Below are 9,328 nucleotides of genomic sequence, written 5' to 3'. Positions count from 1 at the left end.
AATGTACTGATAACATGTTAAAGACACACAAAAACCCAACAAATTGTTTTAACTGATTTATAGAGAGACTGAGAGGAGGGCTTAAAGAGATAAAAAAATAATGACAATATAAATATGTTAAATTTATTTTTTCTGTATCGATATATGGTGCTTATCCCTGCTGAAGGGCAGATTGGTGTTGCTTCAGAACAATTCTCTAGCGCTGTTACATAGAGGTGCTACAGTTAACTCATTCACTGCCATTGACGTCTATAGACGTCAATTACGTTTTTCAATGGGAGGGGCTAGAATACAACCTCGGGCAGCTTGTCAGTGAATTTAATTTTTTCATATATTTGTAAATAAATTGTTTTGATAAAACATAACCTTTCTCAGTGTTATTTCTGTTTTATAGAAGTGAAAAACTATTTTATATGTTAGAGGTGTCACAAAGCAAGAAATATTAGTGTCAAAGGCACTTTTCTGCTTGAAATGTATTTTTCACAAAAAGCTCGTTTTCTCCCTTTTTTTGGTCAAAACAGGCATTTTTGGTGGAACCCACCTCTCTTCTACAGCTGATTACTAAAGAATGGAAAATGGTAGAAACAAGCTTTTTTTTTTGGATGAAAGAAGAGAGTCTGTTCTTCATTTTGGTAGGTTCAGCGTTTATATGATCATAACACACAGTTTTCTGTGGCTCTTCAAAAATGAGTAAAAATGCCCAAAAACCCTGGCAGTGGGGAGTTACCTGATTTGAAAATGGCTGGCAGTGAATGAGTTAAGGTTTTAATAACATTATTTTATTTACTAGTGAAGATTTGCATATGTTATCTCACATTCTGTAAGGTAAATTTTCTGGAAAGGTCAAATTAACTAATTTAACTAAGTATTAATGAAAGACCTTGATGTGTATATGACAATATTAGATGTAGTTTCTGGGTCATCTGGCAGAACTGCAAAATGGCCAGAAGGAGGCAACTGCTGTGGTTGCAAACAGGCTTTGGGTGGTATGGAAGTAAGGGCAACTATGGAACTGCTCAGCAACATGGGACCCATAGCTAATAAATAGTAATATGACAAAAAATAACAACTTTGTGTGGATGTAACCTTGTGAGATTTGAGATTTTGACAGCATTTTTATGTGATAACTTCTCTTTTTTGATAAATGCAGAGTTTAAGCGCATTACCACCATGCCACTGCAGTCCAGATTACTCTCGCAGATAGATGTGCTATCTGACAAACTAATAAAGGTCTTCAAAAGGCGAGGAGGACAAATAGGAAGAAGACTTAAGAACATTCTGGAGCCCACGGCCCAGGTAAGAAAAAAATAATTTGTGTATACACTTTAGGGAAAATAATAATTTTAACAAAATGCTGCTTGTCACTCTATGCCAGGAGTATGTTGAAAATCACCTGGGATTTTCACAATTTACCATGGGTGCGTTTTTTGTTTTTGTTTTTTCTTTTACCTGCATCAGAACGATGTGTGGAGTTCATAGTTGAACACCTTTCTATGCTCTGACAGTATTCTGCTTCTTTGCATGGAGATTTCACTTCATGCATTACCTTTTTAAGCATTCTGAGGACTCAAATCACATGCTGTAACGAATCCTTTTTTTTTTTTCACCTAATGTGTTAATGTTAACATTTTTTGGAATAGTGACACAGATTAAAATAAGATTTGATATAATGTTCTTTGACCAGTGTTCTGTTTAATTAAATTTTGGAATTCTGCATTTTCTAGGCCACAGATGAAGCCATTATCCAACGATCTAATAAGGAAACAACCATGGGAATTTACATCATAAAGTCAAGAGATGCCAATGGCAGCCCTGAAGACATCGGGATAGTCCTTGAAGGCCAGAGAGTCTGGCAGGATTTGGATAACTATACCCTAGCAGCAGCAATGCTGTTTGGACTAATGTACACTTTGAACCTCACCTACCCACTGGAAAAGTATACCTTCGAGGTATAGAAACTGGTTATGGAGCTCAAAAGGAACAGCCTTTCAAAGAAGGCCCAGGTTTTCAGGACCAGACTGTACAATTGAACAGTTTTCCAGTTATGATGTGGGAACAACATGTTTACCTCTTCGAATATGTACTATCCTTTCTTTTAAGCCAGCACTGGTAAAGTTGCAGTACATAGTGAAACTTATTTTTCTGGCACTTTTCAACTTGGGGCCTTTATTACTGCAGTTTTCACTTTTCAAGCCATGGCTCTTTTAAAAAAGAAATTCAAACTTTGAATGTCCATTTTTCTCAATGGAAATGGTGCCTTGCACCAATTTCACCAGTTTGCAATTTTTTTTCCCAAGGTGCACCACTACAAACAGATTGCATCATCTAGTATTAGTGATTGTGATGTTTAGTGATAGAAGCAAGCCAATACTAATCAGTTTAGGTTTCTTGGTTGTGTGCCTGTGGGTTATAATGTTATTTTAAGTCTCTTCTTTGTGTCATTTTAATAATTACACCCCTGTTGCCATATTACTTTATGGCTCTTACATTTAAAAAACTATTTTTTACATAAGCGTGATGTCATAAGGCCCCACAATGTTGAATTCAGGTTACAGCAGATAACTTTGAGGAATGTTATGGAATGTTTTTCAAGAGATGCATTGTACAAATATGACCCATGTATATTTTGGAAGCCTGAATTGAAAGTCCATTGTTACAACTGTGTAGTATTTTCAAAAATACACAGGTCATTGTTCAAAAATGTTTTGCTTATTTCTTTGATTGAAGAGAAAGTGTACAGTACATACAGTAAGATCAGCCTTAATTTAGTTTTATTTATTGAACACTCAATTATATACTATATTATATTATATATTATATATTAGAAATTTGTTATAAAATAAAATAAGCTTACCATAAAATAATCTTGTCAATATAACATATAGTAGTCCAATACAATTAACACAAAATGTTCATGTCTGATAAACAAGTGGTTTCTATAAATATTCGACCGGAATGAAAAACATAACAACAACATAAAAAAGTCATGTTCATGTTACCAGAAAAATGTGTGCAGGTATAACATAAAAAACTAAGGTTAACCAAACATAACTTAATTTCGTGCAACCGATTACAATAATATTTTTATGTTTATCCCACTGATTATTTTTTTCAGTGTGGACCAGTCAGTTATGTTTGTGCTGTGGGCTCCTTATTAATGGAATTATCTGACAAATAATATGGCTAACCCCCCAGACTGGGGCTTTTTCCCCTCTGCATTCTCACTGGTGCTCCTTCATGCCCAACACAGCCCAGAAGATCACCTGCTCTCTGCCCAGCCTGGAGGTCACTGCAAACTCTCGGTACCTCAGCAGAGCTGGCAATATCATCAAGGACCACTCTCACCCCAGCAACCAACTGTTTGAACTATTACCGTCAGGCCGACGGTACAGGTCACATAAAACCAGGACAAACAGATTCAGGGATAGCTTCTTTCCCAGAGCTATCACCGTAGTAAATAAGCACAAAAACAATTGAACCTATTCCATACCGTCACTGTCATTATATTATGCTGCTATTCATACTGTCATTATATTAATGCTGCTATCCTGTATATATTGTACTTACTATTGTTTGAGTACTTACGATTGTTTTTTTTGTACTTTTTATATTTTACATTTATATTTATTATTGAAACTTGCACCAAGGGAGTGGCACTCCAATTCCGTTGTACTCTGTACAATGACAATAAAGGCTATTCTATTCTATTCTATGCTATGCTCAGAACTAGCTCTTGCTTGCTGACCTGTTTAACTTTGCCCTCTCACCTGTTTCCAGTAACTCTTCCAGGAAAAAGTGGGCTGACGTTTCCTCTTTGACATTCCTGTGTTCTTGTGGACTTTCCTCAATCCAAATCTGCTCTCACTCAAATAGCTAACCAGCTAACTCCTGTCAAAGGAATTCTGACCTGCAACGTACCTGCCTGCTCAACCTCTACCAATCTACAACTAATTATAAAACTCTAAGCATATATAAGTAAATATTTCTAAGCATAAATGACAATCAACAATACAAATCTAACATTATACTTGTATAACTATGCATGTGACAAATAAAGAACCTTGAACCTTGAACCTTGAGCAAGAAGAATGTTTTGGGGGGATTTGACGGGTAAATGCTGTCAGTTTAAGTACACATTGTGGGTCAGTCAGTGTGGCCACAGCTCCTGTAGTTGCCTGACAGGCAGAGATATGGTCCATTAGTCGAAAAATGGACTAAACAGTACATAAAAGAGTCTCTGACACAACCACAGTGACTTAATGATTGTTATTTTTTCTGCAGAGTATGAATTAATTGCTACCAAAAAAAAAAGGCTGAAGGCTGAATTGTAGAGTGTGAGATTTTAAAGCTTAGCTTAAAGGAGTGATACACATTAACTTTGTTAGGAACAAAGAAATACAGGAGATGAATGATGATTATGTAGTATGTTAGGACTCATGCCTATTGAAGAAAACAAGGACCGCAGTGCTGCAGCATGCTGAAAAGACAAGCGCCTCAGTAGAAGCCTGGACGCAGCACCAGGGTTGATAGTCATAACACTGTCACAGATTAGTGGGCTTTGTGATTAAGCAGGCAAAGTGAAAATATCACAGGTGGGAAAACAGAAATATACAATCAGCTCTAATGAGTATCAGTTAACCTGAGTGAATCACATTTGACTTGTTGCTGAAAACTAACCTCACACTGATGACAGTATTCCTGATTACCAGCAGTGATATTAATCTGCAGTCTCAGCAAAAATATGAATAATTATGAACACGTTCAGCAACTAGTGTAAAAATACATTTGGTTAATAATACAAAGTAAAAAGTGATACTAGTCTGAGATGTAATGATTTAATAAGAAGCTTTGAATCTTCTTTTCCTTGATGAAAGCCCAATAACAACCACGACTAGTAGCACTGCTTTGAATTCTTCACTGACTGGATCTGTAAAGTAACTTTAGTTCACCTTCTAGTTTTTGGTCTGTTACAAAATGATTTTGCATCTTTGACACCAGTCTGAAATCCTGGGCCATGAACAATGCAACCGAGCTTTTTCACTAAACCAGTGGACAGCCTCTGCACAGGGTGCAGCGCTGAAAGGGAATTTTTGATGTGTTTTCTTTGCCAAAGCAAAGGTTACATTAAAAAGAAAATAACTGTCTCCCATAGAAGACTGTTTGAGAAAGTGAGAGCTTTTTCACTTGGTCGAGGTCATCAGTCATTCCTGAATCTTTTATAGCAGACTTGCATGACCTAAGGCTCACCAGCACCATCTCCCTCTCTCACACACACACTGAAGATGGACAGACACACACACCTGCCCACATACTGACTGCTGGACATGGACAGTCCGTAAAGACGGGCATACACGCACAATAGCATGCTGGCTGGGCAGGAAAAGTTCACCACACACACACTCACAGTATGCACCCAGAGTGAATTATGCTGGTTTGAAGGGCAGAGGGTCAGGGTTGATAGGTGACCAGCATCCAGGTGTGCCTCTCCAATTATCTGCTACTGCTGCCTCTCCTAAGTACACACACATGCAGACACACAAAAACACACCCTCCCACCCTCCCTTCTCATCTCCCCCTCTAGCACCTGGTCTCCAACTGTAGAGAAGAGAGGGAGGGGGAGGGAAATAGGATAGAGAATAGGAAGATATACTGTATTTGATATCCTGTTTGCATCCCATCTCCTGTTATCTGCCTCGCAGCCTGTGTCTTTTGTTTCTTCTTTTCTCATTTGAAGTGAGATGGCAACCTGCGAGAGTCGACCCGCATGTGTCTCTGGTCCCATTTGGCATTCCAGCGACTGCTATTTGACTTTGAAAATATGAAATCCGTGTAGCACTGGGGGTATGGGGCAACAGAGGAGGAGGGGAGGGAAGAAGAAGAAGATTGAGAAGGAGGGATGTGAACACACTGATGTGTTCGTCTGAAGAAGAGAGCAGGGGCAGCAGCTGGAATAAATGTGTAAGAGGAAAGAGAAAGAAGGGTGAAGGTGAGTGGGGGGATAGATACTGCTAAACAAACAGGAAAGTAATAACAGGAGCTGAACATGAGAACTTTGTGTGGAATGAAAAGAAGTCTGTGGATGGAAGCAGTTCGAATCACAGAAGGGCGAGGAGTAAAACGGTGAGACGAACACAGAAAACTGGGAAAAGACTGAGACTCAGAAGCCATGGGAGCCAGAGGCCAGCCAGAGGTTAAGACTGGACGCATATTTCCTGTAGTAGCGTAAAACATACTCCTCACTGGAGACTAGAGGAGTCTAGAAGTCTAGAGGAGCCTGAGCTGAGGGAACCCTTACTGACCTCCAGTAAAATGTTGGACATTTTTCTGTTTGAGGATAGTTTTTAGTCAAATACAGTCAAAATCTGTCTGTGAACATAAATATGCAGAAATATTAACCTCTGACAACTTCTTTAAATTAACCAAGAAGCTGATGTGAAGCTGGGCCCATCATTGTTTGCACAATGTGTGCATGAGTACAGTGGATGTTCAGTCATAGTGTGCAGACTTTCATGAGTATGGAATTAACTGTTAAGGAATTAGGGTCATCTTCGTCATGGTCTCCGCTCCTCGACAGCTGACAGCTGTCAGGTGATTTGTTTTTGTTTTCCTTTCTCTCTCGCCCTCTTCCTTTCTCTCTTTCTCCTGCCGGGGCGGAGCTCAGTATGGGCTCCTGCTCCTGGCCTACACACCTGGAGGTGATCAGCACATCTGTTGCTGATCAGAAGAGATTGGAACCCTTCTTAAGAGGGCGAGTCTGCTCTACTCGTCGCTGGATCGTTGAGCCATCAGCGTCAGTCATCCTGTATTTTGTTAAGTCAGTTTGTGAGCCTGTCTGAACCAGGAAACTAATGGTTTTCTCTGCCTGTGTATAGATCGCCTCTGGACCTGTTCTTTCCCTGTGCCTGGCGACTGAATGGAAGCAAGAGAGATAGAGGAAAGGAGAGGAGATATGTGAGGGCTGAATGAAAACCTTCCCTTCCTGGACTCCTGCCTTTTTCGCTCCTGGACCCTGGAACCCCGGCCCCTTTTCCTTGACACCATTATATGTATATATGAATTCCACTGTAGAGGAACACTGTAAATAAATGCACCTTTTGAAGACACTAGTGGTCTGTGCGTGAGTCCGATCTACGAAACCTGACAATCTTTGTGTATAATCCACCACCCCGGTTAGGTCTTCCTGAACACAGACCCTCACTTTAGATTGAATTTAGACATTATGAGTCTGAAATGAGTAAAATAAATTGGTGCATGGTTGAAGGGAAATGTTAGGAGATTGCAGCCAACTGAGCTCTGTTTTTCTTACTCCTCCCAAATCAAGTGCATAATCATAATGGGCGTGGCCACTGTAGGACAACCAGCTCATCTGTAATGAGTGCAGGCTGTTTACCCCAAGGAAGAACTAGGATGTTCTTTTAGACTAGGATGCTGTCTAGGACAGGAATGATCCTTCATATCTTGAGTTTAAAATTTGCATCCATGGCACGTGAATGGTTACAAATTCTCTGCTTTTGGAGCACTCTGTATGTGGCAGGTTTATGTGTTTTCAGTGGATTAACTCTTAAGCTAATGAAAACGCATCAATTAGTTTTTTTAATTAAATAACACAGGAAGGACAGGAAGAGACTGAACAGGCTGGTCAGAAGGGCCAGCTCTGTTCTAGGATGCCCTCTGGACACAGTGGAGGTGGTGAGTGACAGGAGAATGGTGGCTAAGCTGTCATCCCTGTTGGACAACATCTCCCACCCCATGCAGGAGACTCTGACAGCACTGAGAAGCCCCTTCAGTGGCAGGCTGAGGCACCCACGATGTGGGACGGAGAGATTTCGCAGGTCTTTCCTCCCCACTGCTGTCAGACTCCACAACAAAGACTTCAACTGATCAAACACACACATCCACATGTGTAATAAGACTAAGCGCAATACTCTTTCTGGCATCGTTGTATTATACTCATATTGTATTTAATAATAATGGATTGGATTTATATAGCGCTTTTCAAGGCACCCAAAGCGCTTTACAATGCCACTATTCATTCACTCTCACATTCATACACTGGTGGAGGCAGCTACAGGTGTAGCCACAGCTGCCCTGGGACAGACTGACAGAAGCGAGGCTGCCATATCGCGCCATCGGCCCCTCTGGCCAACACCAGTAGGCAGTAGGGTAAAGTGTCTTGCCCAAGGACACAACGACCAGGACAGAGAGCCCGGGGATCGAACAGGCGACCTTCCGGTTACAGATACGCTTCCCAAACCCCTGAGCCACGGTCAGGGGCTCAGCAGTTGTATTCTATTTTATTCGATTATATATAGTATTTTGTTTTATTTTATTCTATTCTATTGTGTACAGTATCTTATTGATATCTTATTCCGGTGTTTTTCTCTAATTTTTCTGTGCAACTTTGTACTGTCCACTGCTCTAACAAAACAAATTTCCCACTCGTGGGACTAATAAAGGTCATCTTCTCTTCTCTTATCTTATCTCATAAACTAAAATGTAATGCCACTGATTCTTCAGTTCTATCATACTATACTCATTCTTATGTTTTCTTATGTAAACGAGAGTGGTGGCAAGTCCAAAATCTCAAACAGGTGATCAAATGAGCTTGGATCTGTTGACTACAAGGATTATAGCCTGTGATTTACGTCATTTTCATCCTAATCGAAACCTGCAGTGAATCCTCACACTTCTGGCATCCTGGAAGAAGCCAGTTCCTTCGTGACAGAAAGGCAATGATTCAGAACAACTTTCTATTGATTTCGAGCGACTCATCTGTCTGTCTTAGACAACAATTGTAACCAAAAAGAAAGAAAAAATGAAAAATGCCAGTCAGAGCATAACAGAACCACCAGATCCAAGCATTAGCTGTACTGAGACTCTTTTGACATTTTTGAAATGAGTTTAGCAAGTTGTTGCAAAGGTGCAGATGCATCTGTCTCTCCTATTTGTGAGCTTTGCTTCTATCAAACATTACTGCCACTAGTGACTTTACTCTTCTAGCACAGAAAGATATATGATATCAAAAAAGCCTGAAATATAAATGCATTCAAAAGCTATTTTAAAGAGATGGAGGTCTGATTACTCCGAGTGCCTCTGGAGTTTTTCCTGGTTAAAAAGTATGTGTAATCTCCAATCCCCCCAACATAATTAAGCGTTCTATCGCAACAGCCACTCAAAATCTGATCTGTCATCATGATCTTATTAAATGCTACGTGTTCCTGTCTGCTCTTTATTTTAAAGCCCACATACATTTCTTCAGGAAAGAAAATGAAAGCAAAATATATTTTTTCTTTCAGCTCTTTGGATTGTCACAAAGCACGCTAAGGAG

Source organism: Rhamphochromis longiceps, linkage group LG7 (genome assembly GCF_057381845.1).
Source record: "Rhamphochromis longiceps isolate RC_006_pf linkage group LG7, R_longiceps_female_GT1.1, whole genome shotgun sequence".
NCBI lineage: Eukaryota > Metazoa > Chordata > Actinopteri > Cichliformes > Cichlidae > Rhamphochromis > Rhamphochromis longiceps.
Note: the sequence above shows the minus strand (reverse complement) of the source record.